Genomic DNA, 20,722 nt, shown 5'->3' on the forward strand with positions numbered 1-20,722 from the left:
TACAATCTTCCCTGCACGCCTCAGAGTCCTTGAGGCGTGCAGGTCCTGGAGGGACGGAAGATTGCAGCCAATCACCTTCTCAGCAGAGTGGATGATACGCTGCAGTCTGTTATTTTCCCTCTCCGTGGCAGCAGCAAACCAGATGGTGATGGAGGAGGTGAGGATGGACTCAATGATGGAGGTGTAGAAGTTCACCATCATAGTCCTTGGCAGGTTGAACTTCTTCAATTGCCTCAGGAAATACATCCTCTGCTGAGCTTTTTTGATGAGGGAGCTGATGTTTAGCTCCCATTTGAGATCCTGTGTGATGGTGGTTCCCAAGAAGCGAAAATGCTCCACGGTAGCCACGGGGGAGTCACACAGGGAGATGGGGGTGGGTGGGGCTGGGCTCTTCCTGAAGTCCACTATCATTTCCACTGTCTTCAGAGCGTTTAGCTCTAGGTTGTTCTGCCTGCACCAGGTCACCAGACGCTCAGTCTCCCACCTGTAGGCAGACTCATCGCCATCAGAGATGAGTCCAATGAGAGTGGTGTCGTCTGCAAACTTCAGGAGCTTGACAGACTGATGGCTGGAGGTGCAGGTGTTAGTGTACAGGGAGAAGAGCAGAGGAGAAAGAACGCAGCCTTGCGGGGATCCAGTGCTGATGGTCTGGGAGTCAGACACGTGCTTTCCTAGCTTCACGTGCTGCCTCCTGTCAGACAGGAAGTCGGTGATCCACCTGCAGGTGGAGTCAGGCACGCTCAGCTGGGAGAGCTTGTCCTGCAGCAGAGCCGGGATGATGGTGTTGAAGGCAGAGCTAAAGTCCACAAACAGGATCCTGGCATAGGTCCCTGAGGAGTCCAGGTGCTGGAGGATGAAGTGGAGAGCCATGTTGACGGCGTCGTCTACAGACCTGTTGGCTCTGTAGGCGAACTGCAGGGGGTCCAGGAGTGGGTCAGTGATGGATTTGAGATGGGACAGGACAAGACGCTCAAATGATTTCATGACCACAGAGGTCAGGGCAATGGGTCTATAGTCATTTAGTCCTGTGGGCCTTGGTTTTTTGGGGACAGGGATGATGGTGGAGGATTTGAAGCAGGCTGGCACGTGGCAGATCTCCAGTGAGGTGTTGAAGATGTCTGTGAACACTGGAGACAGCTGATCAGCACAGTGCTTCAGGGATGATGGAGAGACAGAGTCAGGACCGGCTGCTTTGCGGGGGTTCTGCTTCTTAAAAAGCCTGTTGACATCTCTCTCCAGGATAGAGAGAGACGTTCCTTTGGTAGGGGAGGAGGAGGGTTCTGATGTGGCTCTGATGTGGAGGTTAGTGTCAGGCTTGTCCCACTGTCTTTCAAAGCGGCAGTAGAACTCATTCAGATCGTTGGCCAGACGGAAGTCATTAATGGAGTGGGGGGGTTTAGGTTTGTAGTTAGTGATCTGTCTGAGCCCTTTCCAGACAGAAGCAGAGTCATTGGCTGAGAACTGGAGCTGAAGTTTCTCAGAGTACAGTCGTTTAGCTTCTCTCACCGCTTTGCTAAACCTGTACTTGGACTCTTTAAACTTGTCCCTGTCCCCACTCCTGAAAGCTTCCTCCTTTTGCCTCCTGAGCTGACTGAGCTTAGCTGTGAACCAGGGTTTGTCATTGTTATAACTCACCCTGGTGCGTGATGGGATACAGCAGTCCTCACAGAAGCTGATGTATGACGTCACAGCCTCTGTGAACTCATCCAGACTGTTGGAAGCAGTCCTGAACACCTCCCAGTCAGTGCAGTCCAAACATGCCCGCAGATCCTCTATGGCTTCACTGCACCACTGCTTTGATGTCCTCGCAACAGGTTTACACAGTTTTAGTTTCTGCCTGTATGTGGGAATCAGGTGGACCATGACATGGTCAGAGTGGCCCAGTGCAGCCCGGGGGACGGCGTGATAAGCACCACTGATTGTGGTGTAACAGTGGTCCAGAGTGTTCCCCTCTCTGGTCGGGCAATTAACAAACTGTCTATATTTGGGCAGTTCATGACTGAGGTTCCCTTTGTTAAAGTCACCAAGGACAATAACTACGGAGTCCGGGTTGGTCTGCTCCACACACAGTATCTGGTCGGCGAGCGCCCGCTGTGCCTCCTGCACGTTGGCCTGTGGTGGGATGTAAACACCGACCAGGATGATTGAGGTGAACTCACGGGGGGAGTAGAAGGGCCTGCAGTTTATGATGAAAGTCTCCAGGTCAGGAGAACAGTGCTGCAGGATCACTGTCACGTCTTTGCACCAGCAAAGACGTGACAGTGATAAGATATCTGGATGATATTTTTGGAATATGGCCACATTCGTTGGCAGATTTGAATGATTTTATGGCAATTTTAAACAGCCACCATCCTAAAATCTCCCTTAAGCACAACATCCAACCACACCAAGTGGAATTCCTAGATACACAAGCCTTCTTCTGTAATGTTAATCAGAGTACAAAAGGCATAGCCACCAGAGTATACTTTAAGGATACAGACAGGCATGCTTTGCTCCATAAGACCAGCTTTCATCCCCGTCATACATATAAAGGTCTCATAAAATCACAACTCATCAGATTTCACAGAATCTGCACCCATAAACAGGATGTAGAGACTGCCACCAATACTCTATTTGCAGCTCTGAGGCCGAGAGGTTATTCAGCCAGGTTTCTCAGAGCCATTAAGAGTGAGGTGAAGAGACTGTTTGAATCATCCGGGGAATACACTGGCAGGAAAAATAACATGCCGCTCGCTCATACCTTTTGTAATTACTTACTCACCTCATGTGGCACAACTAAACTCTGTTTTGAAAACCCATTTTCAACAGGCACAAAACCAAATCCAGGAACTGGGAGATTTTAAGATGATCACTGCCTACAGGAGAAACAAGAATCTGAAGGACATTCTGGTACACACGGCAATGGGAAAACAAGAAAAACCACGCTCAAACAACCCCAAATTTATAAACAAACTCTTTATAGAAAACACATTCTCTGACAAAGGTGCTCCCATCAGACAGAGCTTCAAGGAAGACGTCAGAAATGTAGTTTATGCGATCCAGTGCACCATCTGTTAAAAAAATATACATAGGAGAGACAGGCAACAGCTTAAAAACCAGGATCTATCAGCATACATATCAACTCAATAAAACAGAAAACTCTACTATTCTTTATAATCATCTCAGAAATCATGGTCCCAACAATTACATCTTTCTGGGACTAGAAAATAACAACAACTGGTCGAGATCCTTCAGAAAAAGAAAAGAAAGAGAATGGATAAACACATTGGAAACTATCAATCCAAAAGGACTTAATGAAAAACAATAAGTTAAGTTTCTTTTTATGAAAAGTCTTTAGAAACTAATGCTTTTTACTAAAACATTATAAATAACCTCTTTAAAAACTACTATTTATTAATTATAAAAACAAACTCTCTTTTACACATTATATTTTTCATATGAATTTTATAGTAAAAGATGGTTTAAGATATCTCGTTTTTATAAAAAGAATTTTAAAAAACTATAAAAATAACTTAGGAACTAGAGCTATATAATATGTTTTAAAAGCAACAACTTATTAATAAATACCAATTCATTGTTCTTATCCATTCTCTCCCTCATAAATTCACAAAACATCTCTCCTTATGTAAGCTACATATTAATTGGGTATTGTGTTCATTGGCGTGGTTTAATTTACCCTGGTGATATGCACCAATCACTTCTGTACAATAACCCAACCTTTTTTTTTTTTTTTTTTTTCTATTATTTTCCAGAATCTTTTCCTAAACATAACCATCTAAGGGAGGGTGCCTAACATCAACCGTCTTTTTTGTTTATTTATTTATTAATTTTAACCTGTACATGGCCCCTCCCCTAACCTCAACCATACAGGGGTGGGTGCCTAACCCTAAGATCTCTCAACCCTGTGAGGTTGTAACCCTGATACACCCACTTTAAGTGATTTTTTATTATGTTTTTAACCCTTTATTTGGCTCTCCCCCTTTTCTCTACAATTTTTTTCAGGAAACAAAGGTTCTTTTTTAACCCTAATGTATTTGTTTTTAATTTTTCATATATTGTCATTTTAATTTTGTCTCTGTTTCATTTTATTATTATAGGAGTTATAAGAACCCTTAAGGAGAAGTAAATATGAAAATGACGTTGCAGATACCTGTTGCCAGAGCTGCTCTCTAATTTTTTTTAAAGAAAACTTTATTTATCTTATTTTAAAAGAGCATTGTCCCCTAACCTAACCCTGCCAGAGCCAGGTCAGTCAGCACTTCTCCTATAGATGGGATTAAAGAAATAGTCAATTATTACAAGGTGTTCCAAAAAATAAAGGACATATTTCCTCTTTTTTGAAATAAAGTATTAATTACCGTCCTAAGAAGCAGCGCAACCGGGAAACTTGGGGCTCCCTGGTCCATCTGAGCCGAGCCAGGCCGAACCAAACACGAGGGGGAGCTCCGCCACTACGGCTAAGGAGCCGCACACCATTCTAGCTCCTGCGCCCCCTCCTGCCCAGGAGCCGACGGTACCACGCCAGGCGCACAGACAAACAACGGCCCAAGTGTATCCGTGCCACGCTGACGCACCGTTACTTGCTTCACAGCCTGTAACGGAGAAAACACCCCCACCAAACGAGATCACAGAGCAATATCCTAATAACACAAATCAAGACAATATCCCCAAAATAAATTTTGAACTGGTTTGTGAGGAAGACTCGGTAAATAACTTACCAATTGGTCCCCAACTTTCGAACGTGGCTGTGTCCGTGGCCGAGACAATCTCTCTGACCTCTGCAACACACGGCGCACTGGATGACGTCACTCAAGGTGCGCTCGCTGAGTCTGAACCGGTGCGAGGGGTGAACACGGTGATGGCGGGGGCACAGGATGGAGAGAAAAACATGATGACAGAGGACACAACTGAAAGTCAAAATGACACTAATACTCCTCAGTCTGACTCCAGCCCGGTGCCCAAACCCCAGCGTACCGCCGCTCGCACACGAGCCAGACCGGAGCGCACAGAGCCGACAGTCCACCAGCATACCATCTACAAAAATCAGGACTGGCGATTGACGGTCAGAAAACCAATTTTAATAATTGGCGACTCCAATCTGGCCAGAATCCCAGTCTTCACCGACGAGCGGGTCCAAGTGGACAGCTATCCCGGTGCCACCTGCTCACACGTGACACACCTGCTCAAAAAACTGAGTATCCAACCACAGGTGGAGCATGTTATTCTGTCAGTCGGACTCAATAACTGCCTGAGGGAACAAACCACACCCACCTCGTGCAAACAACTGCAACAGCTGGTTGCCGTGACAACAACGGCTTTCCCGATGGCCATCATCCACGTCCCCATCATTCATTACTCTAACAAAATACCAGAAAACCAACAGGTATTAATTTCTGAAATGAACCAAAAAATCAGGCTGAAATATAACTTCTTAACCCGCATTGACAGACCAGATTTTACAGTTAACCCCAATGATCCAATTCATTGGACAAAGGAGACGGCAGATAAGATCCTCAAACACTGGCTGTCTAAGTTAAACATGCTGCCAATGCACTCCCCTCTTCATCAAATATAGTCAACTTAAGCCAGTCTTTCTCCCTAAATAGAGCAGAAATTGAAATACTGGAAAAAGGACTGACTTTCATACCTACGCCCAAACCACCAACTCCACTAGAAATACGCAAAGACCTCCACCTGTATCACCGCCGTTTCAAATTATTAGACTATTTTGATTACAATAAACAACAGGAAGCCGTACCTTTTATTACATTATCACACTGGGAACCGAAATTGGAGGCAGTGTCATCTCCGATTCAGAACCTCATCAAGGAGGACATAGCAGCTTTCCGCCAGTTCAAGCCGCGCCATTCCAGCAGGCAAAACATCAGCCAGGCGGAGAGAGGAGCGCTCGCCAGTCTCGCCAATAACCCGGACATCATCATTAAAGGCGCAGACAAAGGAGGCCAAATCTGTATACAGGATAAAATTCACTATTTACAGGAAGCAGACAGACAACTCAGTGACACTCATTATTACAAACCACTGCAATATTTACTCCAGCCAGAAACCCAGACCATTGTCAGAGAGAAAGTAGAACAGTTATATAGAAACAAATTCATAAACAATAAACAAAAAACTTACCTTATGGGCCCTGATAATCCTCGCCCACGCCTATTCTACCTGCTGCCTAAAATCCACAAACCTTCTGCGTCGTGGCCAGTTCCAAATGTCATCCCCAGTGGCAGACCCATTGTCAGCCACTGTGGCTCGGAGACATACAACATCACGGAGTATATCGATTTCTTCCTGAACCCACTGTCACAGCAACATCCGAGTTATGTCAAGGATACATATCATTTTGTAAATAAATTGAAAAATATACGAACATGTGTTAATGCGTATATTTTTTCCATTGATGTGGACTCCTTGTGTACTAACATAGATACAACACTGGGCCTGAAAGCGGTGTCTGAATGTTTTAACAGGAATCCTGATCCCTCTCGTCCCGATGACTTCATCCTGGACCTGTTAAAACTTACATTAGAAAGGAATGATTTTGAATTCAATGGCAAGTATTTCCTGCAGGTCTCTGGATGCGCCATGGGCCGTAAATACTCACCTGCGTATGCGGACATCTATATGGCAGATTGGGAGAGGTCTGTGTTCCAAAAATGCAGTAAAACACCAGCTCTCTATTTAAGATATCTGGATGATATTTTTGGAATATGGCCACATTCGTTGGCAGATTTGAATGATTTTATGGCAATTTTAAACAGCCACCATCCTAAAATCTCCCTTAAGCACAACATCCAACCACACCAAGTGGAATTCCTAGATACACAAGCCTTCTTCTGTAATGTTAATCAGAGTACAAAAGGCATAGCCACCAGAGTATACTTTAAGGATACAGACAGGCATGCTTTGCTCCATAAGACCAGCTTTCATCCCCGTCATACATATAAAGGTCTCATAAAATCACAACTCATCAGATTTCACAGAATCTGCACCCATAAACAGGATGTAGAGACTGCCACCAATACTCTATTTGCAGCTCTGAGGCCGAGAGGTTATTCAGCCAGGTTTCTCAGAGCCATTAAGAGTGAGGTGAAGAGACTGTTTGAATCATCCGGGGAATACACTGGCAGGAAAAATAACATGCCGCTCGCTCATACCTTTTGTAATTACTTACTCACCTCATGTGGCACAACTAAACTCTGTTTTGAAAACCCATTTTCAACAGGCACAAAACCAAATCCAGGAACTGGGAGATTTTAAGATGATCACTGCCTACAGGAGAAACAAGAATCTGAAGGACATTCTGGTACACACGGCAATGGGAAAACAAGAAAAACCACGCTCAAACAACCCCAAATTTATAAACAAACTCTTTATAGAAAACACATTCTCTGACAAAGGTGCTCCCATCAGACAGAGCTTCAAGGAAGACGTCAGAAATGTAGTTTATGCGATCCAGTGCACCATCTGTAAAAAAATATACATAGGAGAGACAGGCAACAGCTTAAAAACCAGGATCTATCAGCATACATATCAACTCAATAAAACAGAAAACTCTACTATTCTTTATAATCATCTCAGAAATCATGGTCCCAACAATTACATCTTTCTGGGACTAGAAAATAACAACAACTGGTCGAGATCCTTCAGAAAAAGAAAAGAAAGAGAATGGATAAACACATTGGAAACTATCAATCCAAAAGGACTTAATGAAAAACAATAAGTTAAGTTTCTTTTTATGAAAAGTCTTTAGAAACTAATGCTTTTTACTAAAACATTATAAATAACCTCTTTAAAAACTACTATTTATTAATTATAAAAACAAACTCTCTTTTACACATTATATTTTTCATATGAATTTTATAGTAAAAGATGGTTTAAGATATCTCGTTTTTATAAAAAGAATTTTAAAAAACTATAAAAATAACTTAGGAACTAGAGCTATATAATATGTTTTAAAAGCAACAACTTATTAATAAATACCAATTCATTGTTCTTATCCATTCTCTCCCTCATAAATTCACAAAACATCTCTCCTTATGTAAGCTACATATTAATTGGGTATTGTGTTCATTGGCGTGGTTTAATTTTCCCTGGTGATATGCACCAATCACTTCTGTACAATAACCCAACCTTTTTTTTTTTTTTTTTTTCCTATTATTTTCCAGAACCTTTTCCTAAACATAACCATCTAAGGGAGGGTGCCTAACATCAACCGTCTTTTTTGTTTATTTATTTATTAATTTTAACCTGTACATGGCCCCTCCCCTAACCTCAACCATACAGGGGTGGGTGCCTAACCCTAAGATCTCTCAACCCTGTGAGGTTGTAACCCTGATACACCCACTTTAAGTGATTTTTTATTATGTTTTTAACCCTTTATTTGGCTCTCCCCCTTTTCTCTACAATTTTTTTCAGGAAACAAAGGTTCTTTTTTAACCCTAATGTATCTGTTTTTAATTTTTCATATATTGTCATTTTAATTTTGTCTCTGTTTCATTTTATTATTATAGGAGTTATAAGAACCCTTAAGGAGAAGTAAATATGAAAATGACGTTGCAGATACCTGTTGCCAGAGCTGCTCTCTAATTTTTTTTAAAGAAAACTTTATTTATCTTATTTTAAAAGAGCATTGTCCCCTAACCTAACCCTGCCAGAGCCAGGTCAGTCAGCACTTCTCCTATAGATGGGATTAAAGAAATAGTCAATTATTACAAGGTGTTCCAAAAAATAAAGGACATATTTCCTCTTTTTTGAAATAAAGTATTAATTACCGTCCTAAGAAGCAGCGCAACCGGGAAACTTGGGGCTCCCTGGTCCATCTGAGCCGAGCCAGGCCGAACCAAACACGAGGGGGAGCTCCGCCACTACGGCTAAGGAGCCGCACACCATTCTAGCTCCTGCGCCCCCTCCTGCCCAGGAGCCGACGGTACCACGCCAGGCGCACAGACAAACAACGGCCCAAGTGTATCCGTGCCACGCTGACGCACCGTTACTTGCTTCACAGCCTGTAACGGAGAAAACACCCCCACCAAACGAGATCACAGAGCAATATCCTAATAACACAAATCAAGACAATATCCCCAAAATAAATTTTGAACTGGTTTGTGAGGAAGACTCGGTAAATAACTTACCAATTGGTCCCCAACTTTCGAACGTGGCTGTGTCCGTGGCCGAGACAATCTCTCTGACCTCTGCAACACACGGCGCACTGGATGACGTCACTCAAGGTGCGCTCGCTGAGTCTGAACCGGTGCGAGGGGTGAACACGGTGATGGCGGGGGCACAGGATGGAGAGAAAAACATGATGACAGAGGACACAACTGAAAGTCAAAATGACACTAATACTCCTCAGTCTGACTCCAGCCCGGTGCCCAAACCCCAGCGTACCGCCGCTCGCACACGAGCCAGACCGGAGCGCACAGAGCCGACAGTCCACCAGCATACCATCTACAAAAATCAGGACTGGCGATTGACGGTCAGAAAACCAATTTTAATAATTGGCGACTCCAATCTGGCCAGAATCCCAGTCTTCACCGACGAGCGGGTCCAAGTGGACAGCTATCCCGGTGCCACCTGCTCACACGTGACACACCTGCTCAAAAAACTGAGTATCCAACCACAGGTGGAGCATGTTATTCTGTCAGTCGGACTCAATAACTGCCTGAGGGAACAAACCACACCCACCTCGTGCAAACAACTGCAACAGCTGGTTGCCGTGACAACAACGGCTTTCCCGATGGCCATCATCCACGTCCCCATCATTCATTACTCTAACAAAATACCAGAAAACCAACAGGTATTAATTTCTGAAATGAACCAAAAAATCAGGCTGAAATATAACTTCTTAACCCGCACTGACAGACCAGATTTTACAGTTAACCCCAATGATCCAATTCATTGGACAAAGGAGACGGCAGATAAGATCCTCAAACACTGGCTGTCTAAGTTAAACATGCTGCCAATGCACTCCCCTCTTCATCAAATATAGTCAACTTAAGCCAGTCTTTCTCCCTAAATAGAGCAGAAATTGAAATACTGGAAAAAGGACTGACTTTCATACCTACGCCCAAACCACCAACTCCACTAGAAATACGCAAAGACCTCCACCTGTATCACCGCCGTTTCAAATTATTAGACTATTTTGATTACAATAAACAACAGGAAGCCGTACCTTTTATTACATTATCACACTGGGAACCGAAATTGGAGGCAGTGTCATCTCCGATTCAGAACCTCATCAAGGAGGACATAGCAGCTTTCCGCCAGTTCAAGCCGCGCCATTCCAGCAGGCAAAACATCAGCCAGGCGGAGAGAGGAGCGCTCGCCAGTCTCGCCAATAACCCGGACATCATCATTAAAGGCGCAGACAAAGGAGGCCAAATCTGTATACAGGATAAAATTCACTATTTACAGGAAGCAGACAGACAACTCAGTGACACTCATTATTACAAACCACTGCAATATTTACTCCAGCCAGAAACCCAGACCATTGTCAGAGAGAAAGTAGAACAGTTATATAGAAACAAATTCATAAACAATAAACAAAAAACTTACCTTATGGGCCCTGATAATCCTCGCCCACGCCTATTCTACCTGCTGCCTAAAATCCACAAACCTTCTGCGTCGTGGCCAGTTCCAAATGTCATCCCCAGTGGCAGACCCATTGTCAGCCACTGTGGCTCGGAGACATACAACATCACGGAGTATATCGATTTCTTCCTGAACCCACTGTCACAGCAACATCCGAGTTATGTCAAGGATACATATCATTTTGTAAATAAATTGAAAAATATACGAACATGTGTTAATGCGTATATTTTTTCCATTGATGTGGACTCCTTGTGTACTAACATAGATACAACACTGGGCCTGAAAGCGGTGTCTGAATGTTTTAACAGGAATCCTGATCCCTCTCGTCCCGATGACTTCATCCTGGACCTGTTAAAACTTACATTAGAAAGGAATGATTTTGAATTCAATGGCAAGTATTTCCTGCAGGTCTCTGGATGCGCCATGGGCCGTAAATACTCACCTGCGTATGCGGACATCTATATGGCAGATTGGGAGAGGTCTGTGTTCCAAAAATGCAGTAAAACACCAGCTCTCTATTTAAGATATCTGGATGATATTTTTGGAATATGGCCACATTCGTTGGCAGATTTGAATGATTTTATGGCAATTTTAAACAGCCACCATCCTAAAATCTCCCTTAAGCACAACATCCAACCACACCAAGTGGAATTCCTAGATACACAAGCCTTCTTCTGTAATGTTAATCAGAGTACAAAAGGCATAGCCACCAGAGTATACTTTAAGGATACAGACAGGCATGCTTTGCTCCATAAGACCAGCTTTCATCCCCGTCATACATATAAAGGTCTCATAAAATCACAACTCATCAGATTTCACAGAATCTGCACCCATAAACAGGATGTAGAGACTGCCACCAATACTCTATTTGCAGCTCTGAGGCCGAGAGGTTATTCAGCCAGGTTTCTCAGAGCCATTAAGAGTGAGGTGAAGAGACTGTTTGAATCATCCGGGGAATACACTGGCAGGAAAAATAACATGCCGCTCGCTCATACCTTTTGTAATTACTTACTCACCTCATGTGGCACAACTAAACTCTGTTTTGAAAACCCATTTTCAACAGGCACAAAACCAAATCCAGGAACTGGGAGATTTTAAGATGATCACTGCCTACAGGAGAAACAAGAATCTGAAGGACATTCTGGTACACACGGCAATGGGAAAACAAGAAAAACCACGCTCAAACAACCCCAAATTTATAAACAAACTCTTTATAGAAAACACATTCTCTGACAAAGGTGCTCCCATCAGACAGAGCTTCAAGGAAGACGTCAGAAATGTAGTTTATGCGATCCAGTGCACCATCTGTTAAAAAAATATACATAGGAGAGACAGGCAACAGCTTAAAAACCAGGATCTATCAGCATACATATCAACTCAATAAAACAGAAAACTCTACTATTCTTTATAATCATCTCAGAAATCATGGTCCCAACAATTACATCTTTCTGGGACTAGAAAATAACAACAACTGGTCGAGATCCTTCAGAAAAAGAAAAGAAAGAGAATGGATAAACACATTGGAAACTATCAATCCAAAAGGACTTAATGAAAAACAATAAGTTAAGTTTCTTTTTATGAAAAGTCTTTAGAAACTAATGCTTTTTACTAAAACATTATAAATAACCTCTTTAAAAACTACTATTTATTAATTATAAAAACAAACTCTCTTTTACACAATATATTTTTCATATGAATTTTATAGTAAAAGATGGTTTAAGATATCTCGTTTTTATAAAAAAATTTTTTAAAAACTATAAAAATAACTTAGGAACTAGAGCTATATAATATGTTTTAAAAGCAACAACTTATTAATAAATACCAATTCATTGTTCTTATCCATTCTCTCCCTCATAAATTCACAAAACATCTCTCCTTATGTAAGCTACATATTAATTGGGTATTGTGTTCATTGGCGTGGTTTAATTTTCCCTGGTGATATGCACCAATCACTTCTGTACAATAACCCAACCTTTTTTTTTTTTTTTTTTTTCTATTATTTTCCAGAACCTTTTCCTAAACATAACCATCTAAGGGAGGGTGCCTAACATCAACCGTCTTTTTTGTTTATTTATTTATTAATTTTAACCTGTACATGGCCCCTCCCCTAACCTCAACCATACAGGGGTGGGTGCCTAACCCTAAGATCTCTCAACCCTGTGAGGTTGTAACCCTGATACACCCACTTTAAGTGATTTTTTATTATGTTTTTAACCCTTTATTTGGCTCTCCCCCTTTTCTCTACAATTTCAATCATTTTAATTTTGTCTCTGTTTCATTTTATTATTATAGGAGTTATAAGAACCCTTAAGGAGAAGTAAATATGAAAATGACGTTGCAGATACCTGTTGCCAGAGCTGCTCTCTAATTTTTTTTAAAGAAAACTTTATTTATCTTATTTTAAAAGAGCATTGTCCCCTAACCTAACCCTGCCAGAGCCAGGTCAGTCAGCACTTCTCCTATAGATGGGATTAAAGAAATAGTCAATTATTACAAGGTGTTCCAAAAAATAAAGGACATATTTCCTCTTTTTTGAAATAAAGTATTAATTACCGTCCTAAGAAGCAGCGCAACCGGGAAACTTGGGGCTCCCTGGTCCATCTGAGCCGAGCCAGGCCGAACCAAACACGAGGGGGAGCTCCGCCACTACGGCTAAGGAGCCGCACACCATTCTAGCTCCTGCGCCCCCTCCTGCCCAGGAGCCGACGGTACCACGCCAGGCGCACAGACAAACAACGGCCCAAGTGTATCCGTGCCACGCTGACGCACCGTTACTTGCTTCACAGCCTGTAACGGAGAAAACACCCCCACCAAACGAGATCACAGAGCAATATCCTAATAACACAAATCAAGACAATATCCCCAAAATAAATTTTGAACTGGTTTGTGAGGAAGACTCGGTAAATAACTTACCAATTGGTCCCCAACTTTCGAACGTGGCTGTGTCCGTGGCCGAGACAATCTCTCTGACCTCTGCAACACACGGCGCACTGGATGACGTCACTCAAGGTGCGCTCGCTGAGTCTGAACCGGTGCGAGGGGTGAACACGGTGATGGCGGGGGCACAGGATGGAGAGAAAAACATGATGACAGAGGACACAACTGAAAGTCAAAATGACACTAATACTCCTCAGTCTGACTCCAGCCCGGTGCCCAAACCCCAGCGTACCGCCGCTCGCACACGAGCCAGACCGGAGCGCACAGAGCCGACAGTCCACCAGCATACCATCTACAAAAATCAGGACTGGCGATTGACGGTCAGAAAACCAATTTTAATAATTGGCGACTCCAATCTGGCCAGAATCCCAGTCTTCACCGACGAGCGGGTCCAAGTGGACAGCTATCCCGGTGCCACCTGCTCACACGTGACACACCTGCTCAAAAAACTGAGTATCCAACCACAGGTGGAGCATGTTATTCTGTCAGTCGGACTCAATAACTGCCTGAGGGAACAAACCACACCCACCTCGTGCAAACAACTGCAACAGCTGGTTGCCGTGACAACAACGGCTTTCCCGATGGCCATCATCCACGTCCCCATCATTCATTACTCTAACAAAATACCAGAAAACCAACAGGTATTAATTTCTGAAATGAACCAAAAAATCAGGCTGAAATATAACTTCTTAACCCGCATTGACAGACCAGATTTTACAGTTAACCCCAATGATCCAATTCATTGGACAAAGGAGACGGCAGATAAGATCCTCAAACACTGGCTGTCTAAGTTAAACATGCTGCCAATGCACTCCCCTCTTCATCAAATATAGTCAACTTAAGCCAGTCTTTCTCCCTAAATAGAGCAGAAATTGAAATACTGGAAAAAGGACTGACTTTCATACCTACGCCCAAACCACCAACTCCACTAGAAATACGCAAAGACCTCCACCTGTATCACCGCCGTTTCAAATTATTAGACTATTTTGATTACAATAAACAACAGGAAGCCGTACCTTTTATTACATTATCACACTGGGAACCGAAATTGGAGGCAGTGTCATCTCCGATTCAGAACCTCATCAAGGAGGACATAGCAGCTTTCCGCCAGTTCAAGCCGCGCCATTCCAGCAGGCAAAACATCAGCCAGGCGGAGAGAGGAGCGCTCGCCAGTCTCGCCAATAACCCGGACATCATCATTAAAGGCGCAGACAAAGGAGGCCAAATCTGTATACAGGATAAAATTCACTATTTACAGGAAGCAGACAGACAACTCAGTGACACTCATTATTACAAACCACTGCAATATTTACTCCAGCCAGAAACCCAGACCATTGTCAGAGAGAAAGTAGAACAGTTATATAGAAACAAATTCATAAACAATAAACAAAAAACTTACCTTATGGGCCCTGATAATCCTCGCCCACGCCTATTCTACCTGCTGCCTAAAATCCACAAACCTTCTGCGTCGTGGCCAGTTCCAAATGTCATCCCCAGTGGCAGACCCATTGTCAGCCACTGTGGCTCGGAGACATACAACATCACGGAGTATATCGATTTCTTCCTGAACCCACTGTCACAGCAACATCCGAGTTATGTCAAGGATACATATCATTTTGTAAATAAATTGAAAAATATACGAACATGTGTTAATGCGTATATTTTTTCCATTGATGTGGACTCCTTGTGTACTAACATAGATACAACACTGGGCCTGAAAGCGGTGTCTGAATGTTTTAACAGGAATCCCGATCCCTCTCGTCCCGATGACTTCATCCTGGACCTGTTAAAACTTACATTAGAAAGGAATGATTTTGAATTCAATGGCAAGTATTTCCTGCAGGTCTCTGGATGCGCCATGGGCCGTAAATACTCACCTGCGTATGCGGACATCTATATGGCAGATTGGGAGAGGTCTGTGTTCCAAAAATGCAGTAAAACACCAGCTCTCTATTTAAGATATCTGGATGATATTTTTGGAATATGGCCACATTCGTTGGCAGATTTGAATGATTTTATGGCAATTTTAAACAGCCACCATCCTAAAATCTCCCTTAAGCACAACATCCAACCACACCAAGTGGAATTCCTAGATACACAAGCCTTCTTCTGTAATGTTAATCAGAGTACAAAAGGCATAGCCACCAGAGTATACTTTAAGGATACAGACAGGCATGCTTTGCTCCATAAGACCAGCTTTCATCCCCGTCATACATATAAAGGTCTCATAAAATCACAACTCATCAGATTTCACAGAATCTGCACCCATAAACAGGATGTAGAGACTGCCACCAATACTCTATTTGCAGCTCTGAGGCCGAGAGGTTATTCAGCCAGGTTTCTCAGAGCCATTAAGAGTGAGGTGAAGAGACTGTTTGAATCATCCGGGGAATACACTGGCAGGAAAAATAACATGCCGCTCGCTCATACCTTTTGTAATTACTTACTCACCTCATGTGGCACAACTAAACTCTGTTTTGAAAACCCATTTTCAACAGGCACAAAACCAAATCCAGGAACTGGGAGATTTTAAGATGATCACTGCCTACAGGAGAAACAAGAATCTGAAGGACATTCTGGTACACACGGCAATGGGAAAACAAGAAAAACCACGCTCAAACAACCCCAAATTTATAAACAAACTCTTTATAGAAAACACATTCTCTGACAAAGGTGCTCCCATCAGACAGAGCTTCAAGGAAGACGTCAGAAATGTAGTTTATGCGATCCAGTGCACCATCTGTTAAAAAAATATACATAGGAGAGACAGGCAACAGCTTAAAAACCAGGATCTATCAGCATACATATCAACTCAATAAAACAGAAAACTCTACTATTCTTTATAATCATCTCAGAAATCATGGTCCCAACAATTACATCTTTCTGGGACTAGAAAATAACAACAACTGGTCGAGATCCTTCAGAAAAAGAAAAGAAAGAGAATGGATAAACACATTGGAAACTATCAATCCAAAAGGACTTAATGAAAAACAATAAGTTAAGTTTCTTTTTATGAAAAGTCTTTAGAAACTAATGCTTTTTACTAAAACATTATAAATAACCTCTTTAAAAACTACTATTTATTAATTATAAAAACAAACTCTCTTTTACACATTATATTTTTCATATGAATTTTATAGTAAAAGATGGTTTAAGATATCTCGTTTTTATAAAAAGAATTTTAAAAAACTATAAAAATAACTTAGGAACTAGAGCTATATAATATGTTTTAAAAGCAACAACTTATTAATAAATACCAATTCATTGTTCTTATCCATTCTCTCCCTCATAAATTCACAAAACATCTCTCCTTATGTAAGCTACATATTAATTGGGTATTGTGTTCATTGGCGTGGTTTAATTTACCCTGGTGATATGCACCAATCACTTCTGTACAATAACCCAACCTTTTTTTTTTTTTTTTTTCTATTATTTTCCAGAACCTTTTCCTAAACATAACCATCTAAGGGAGGGTGCCTAACATCAACCGTCTTTTTTGTTTATTTATTTATTAATTTTAACCTGTACATGGCCCCTCCCCTAACCTCAACCATACAGGGGTGGGTGCCTAACCCTAAGATCTCTCAACCCTGTGAGGTTGTAACCCTGATACACCCACTTTAAGTGATTTTTTATTATGTTTTTAACCCTTTATTTGGCTCTCCCCCTTTTCTCTACAATTTTTTTCAGGAAACAAAGGTTCTTTTTTAACCCTAATGTATTTGTTTTTAATTTTTCATATATTGTCATTTTAATTTTGTCTCTGTTTCATTTTATTATTATAGGAGTTATAAGAACCCTTAAGGAGAAGTAAATATGAAAATGACGTTGCAGATACCTGTTGCCAGAGCTGCTCTCTAATTTTTTTTAAAGAAAACTTTATTTATCTTATTTTAAAAGAGCATTGTCCCCTAACCTAACCCTGCCAGAGCCAGGTCAGTCAGCACTTCTCCTATAGATGGGATTAAAGAAATAGTCAATTATTACAAGGTGTTCCAAAAAATAAAGGACATATTTCCTCTTTTTTGAAATAAAGTATTAATTACCGTCCTAAGAAGCAGCGCAACCGGGAAACTTGGGGCTCCCTGGTCCATCTGAGCCGAGCCAGGCCGAACCAAACACGAGGGGGAGCTCCGCCACTACGGCTAAGGAGCCGCACACCATTCTAGCTCCTGCGCCCCCTCCTGCCCAGGAGCCGACGGTACCACGCCAGGCGCACAGACAAACAACGGCCCAAGTGTATCCGTGCCACGCTGACGCACCGTTACTTGCTTCACAGCCTGTAACGGAGAAAACACCCCCACCAAACGAGATCACAGAGCAATATCCTAATGTGGCGAGTGGAGGGGTGGGAAAGGGTGTACCGACAACGCCACCTGGGGAGTTTCGCCCCAGGAGATAGTTTGAGATGGATAGATGTTAGATGGTTAAATTTACTATACACAGGTCTACACAGGTGCGTATACCACGGGCAGAGACGTATTTAGAAAAGTAGAAAAATAGTTTATTTTACAACCAATTAAAATATCACTTGAACAATACTGGCTCGTAATTACGTACTGGGGCCACAGAGCAGAATGAACAGGGCTGTGGAGGCTACGGCGGCCCAAAATCAAATCAAGGGGGAGGAATAACTAACCAAAAGCACCCGTGACACTGCAAACACACACACCCGCAAGGGGTTCGTGAAGAAAATACCACCACCAGGAATTGGGTCGCCGCCTGGCCCTCCGCACCTGTCCACAAAGACAAGAAAGCAAGTTATAAAACTGGCCTCCCAGTTAATATGGCCCTTAATTGCTATCTAACACTCTTACACACACACACACACACACACACACACACACACACACACACACTACTTTAAGTAATTAAAAACAACGAAACAAACCATCAAACAAAGGTAAATAATGTTCCTTAAACAACAAACAAACAGTCAATAATGTTCAACAAATTAAACAAATGAATACAAAATAAATCTTTTCAAGGTTGATTAATGAACTAAACAGAATCCTTAAAAATAGCAATAGGCCCTGACACAAACTCTGCAGAGAGCCTTAGTACGTCACTTCCCCACAGCTCAGAAGAGCTGAGGAGTCAAAACGGCTTCAGTGAGCCAAAACAGTCAGGATGAACCAACGCAGCCAAAACAGCAGTGGGTCCAGGAAATGGTGGCTTTAATAGTTTCTGGGCCTCACCAGCAGGGCATTACAGAGCGCCGAGAGGTCTAGGACAACAGAGCAGGACAAAACAATCAGTCGGGAGCAGCATAACAGGCTGAAACGAGAGGCGGACGACGCCGACTTACCACGTGGAGACCGCGCCACAACGCCGACCGGCCCCCAGCAGGGCAGCCTAGCCCCGTGACTCCAGCAGTCCGCCACACTGTAGCAGAAACAGCCATATCACCAAACAGTCAACACGTGAGTGGGAGAGAAAGCAGCAGTGTGCGCCAATGCCCCTTACCCGTGCGCCGAAGGAGAGCGTGCGTCGTTCTGGCGACACGCCAAAGACGCACCGATGCTGGGCACGCTGCACTGCGCTGAAGGGCAGAGCGTGCGTTATTATGGCAAAACGCTGAAGACGCTCTGGTGCCAGCACGCCACACGGCTTCACCACGCCACTCCAGGCTACAGCCACCACCACGGACGAGCGGAACAGGAAGAGAGAGAGTGCGCCAGGTGTACCCAGGCCCCTATATATAAAGGTGCGCTCCCTGCCCACAAATCAGTGCCACAGGGTGACACAGCGCCCCACTGTGAGGAGGAGTAAGCCGTGCTCCGGCCACATCTACCCCCACCTTTTGAATCGTCGACCCGACGATGGACAAAATTTTAGTCAACACCACGGTCTAAACAATTCAATTCAATTCAATTCAATTTTATTTGTATAGCGCCAAATCATAATATACATTATCTCAAGGCACTTTACAGGGTAAGGTCAAGACCTTACTTTGTTACAGAGAAAAACCCAACAGTTCCCACAACGAGCAAGCGCTTGGCGACAGGGGGGAGGAAAAACTCCCTTTTAACAGGAAGAAACCTCCAACAGAACCGGGCTCAGGGTGGGCGGCCGTCTGCCTCGACCGGTTGGGTTTAGGGGAAGATAGAAAGAGGGGGAGGGGGAGGAGAGGGGAGAGAAGAGAGAGAGACCAGGAACAGCTGTGTCGGTAATGGCGTTATTAATAATAAAGACAGGTAATAGTAATAGTAAAGATGAGTCGTGGTGGATCTGGATCCTGCTGTTCCCGAGGCAGAGATACCTGCAGAATGAGGACAGAGAGAGGGAGAGAGAGGAGAAGCACAAAACTACGGGAGAGAAAAAAAAAAAAAAAAAAAACAAAGTTAATGGCATGAAGTCATTGAGAGAGAGCGGGGGAGAGAGACAGAAATAGGGAGAGAGCGCCCAGTGAATCATGGGAATCCCCCAGCAGTTTAGCTCTATAGCAGCATAGCTAAGGGATGGGTCAGGACATACCCGAGCCAGCCCTAACTATAAGCTTTACTAAACAGGACAGTTTTAAGCCTGATCTTAAAGGTAGAGAGGGTGTCTGCCTCCCGAACCCACACTGGGAGCTGGTTCCACAGGAGAGGAGCCTGATAGCTGAAGGCTCTGCCCCCCATTCTACTCTTACAAACTCTGGGAACCACAAGTTGACCTGCATTTAGAGAGCGAAGTGTCCTATTGGGAAAATAGGGAACTATAAGCTCTCCAAGGTACGATGGTGCCTGACCATTAATGGCTTTGTAGGTGAGGAGGAGGATTTTAAATTCGATTCTGGATTTTACAGGGAGCCAATGCAGAGAGGCTAACACAGGAGAGACGTGATCTCGTTTCCTCGTTCCTGTCAGTACTCGTGCTGCCGCATTCTGGATCAATTGGAGGCTTTTTACTGAATTTTTGGGACATCCTGACAATAAAGAGTTACAGTAGTCCAGTCTTGAGGTAACAAATGCATGAACTAGTTTTTCAGCATCCTTTAGACACAGAATGGGTCTGATTTTAGCAATATTGCGCAGGTGGAAGAAGGCTGTCCTAGAGACTTGCTTTATATGTGAAGTAAAGGACAAGTCCTGGTCAAAAATGACACCAAGGTTTCTGACTGTAGCACTGGAGGCCAAGGTGATGTCATCCAGAGTCAGTATATTATCACATAGTGTATCTCTGAGGTGTTTTG

At 43.1% G+C, this 20,722-nt stretch overlaps 1 long non-coding RNA gene across 1 annotated transcript; it reads right to left on the reverse strand.

Annotated features, from left to right (window-relative positions):
- Nucleotides 1–18,027: 18,027 nt before the first annotated feature.
- Nucleotides 18,028–19,276, reverse strand: LOC139622297 (uncharacterized). The gene is made up of 3 exons (XR_011691195.1): nt 19,012–19,276; nt 18,854–18,930; nt 18,028–18,772 (listed from the first exon to the last, which is right to left on the reverse strand). It is a non-coding gene; the product is annotated as an uncharacterized lncRNA (long non-coding RNA).
- Nucleotides 19,277–20,722: the final 1,446 nt, after the last annotated feature.

This window comes from Trachinotus anak, unplaced genomic scaffold (assembly GCF_046630095.1).
Source record: "Trachinotus anak isolate AG129_WGS33_773 ecotype Australia unplaced genomic scaffold, CSIRO_AGI_Tana_v1 ptg000006l, whole genome shotgun sequence".
Taxonomy (NCBI): Eukaryota; Metazoa; Chordata; class Actinopteri; order Carangiformes; family Carangidae; genus Trachinotus; species Trachinotus anak.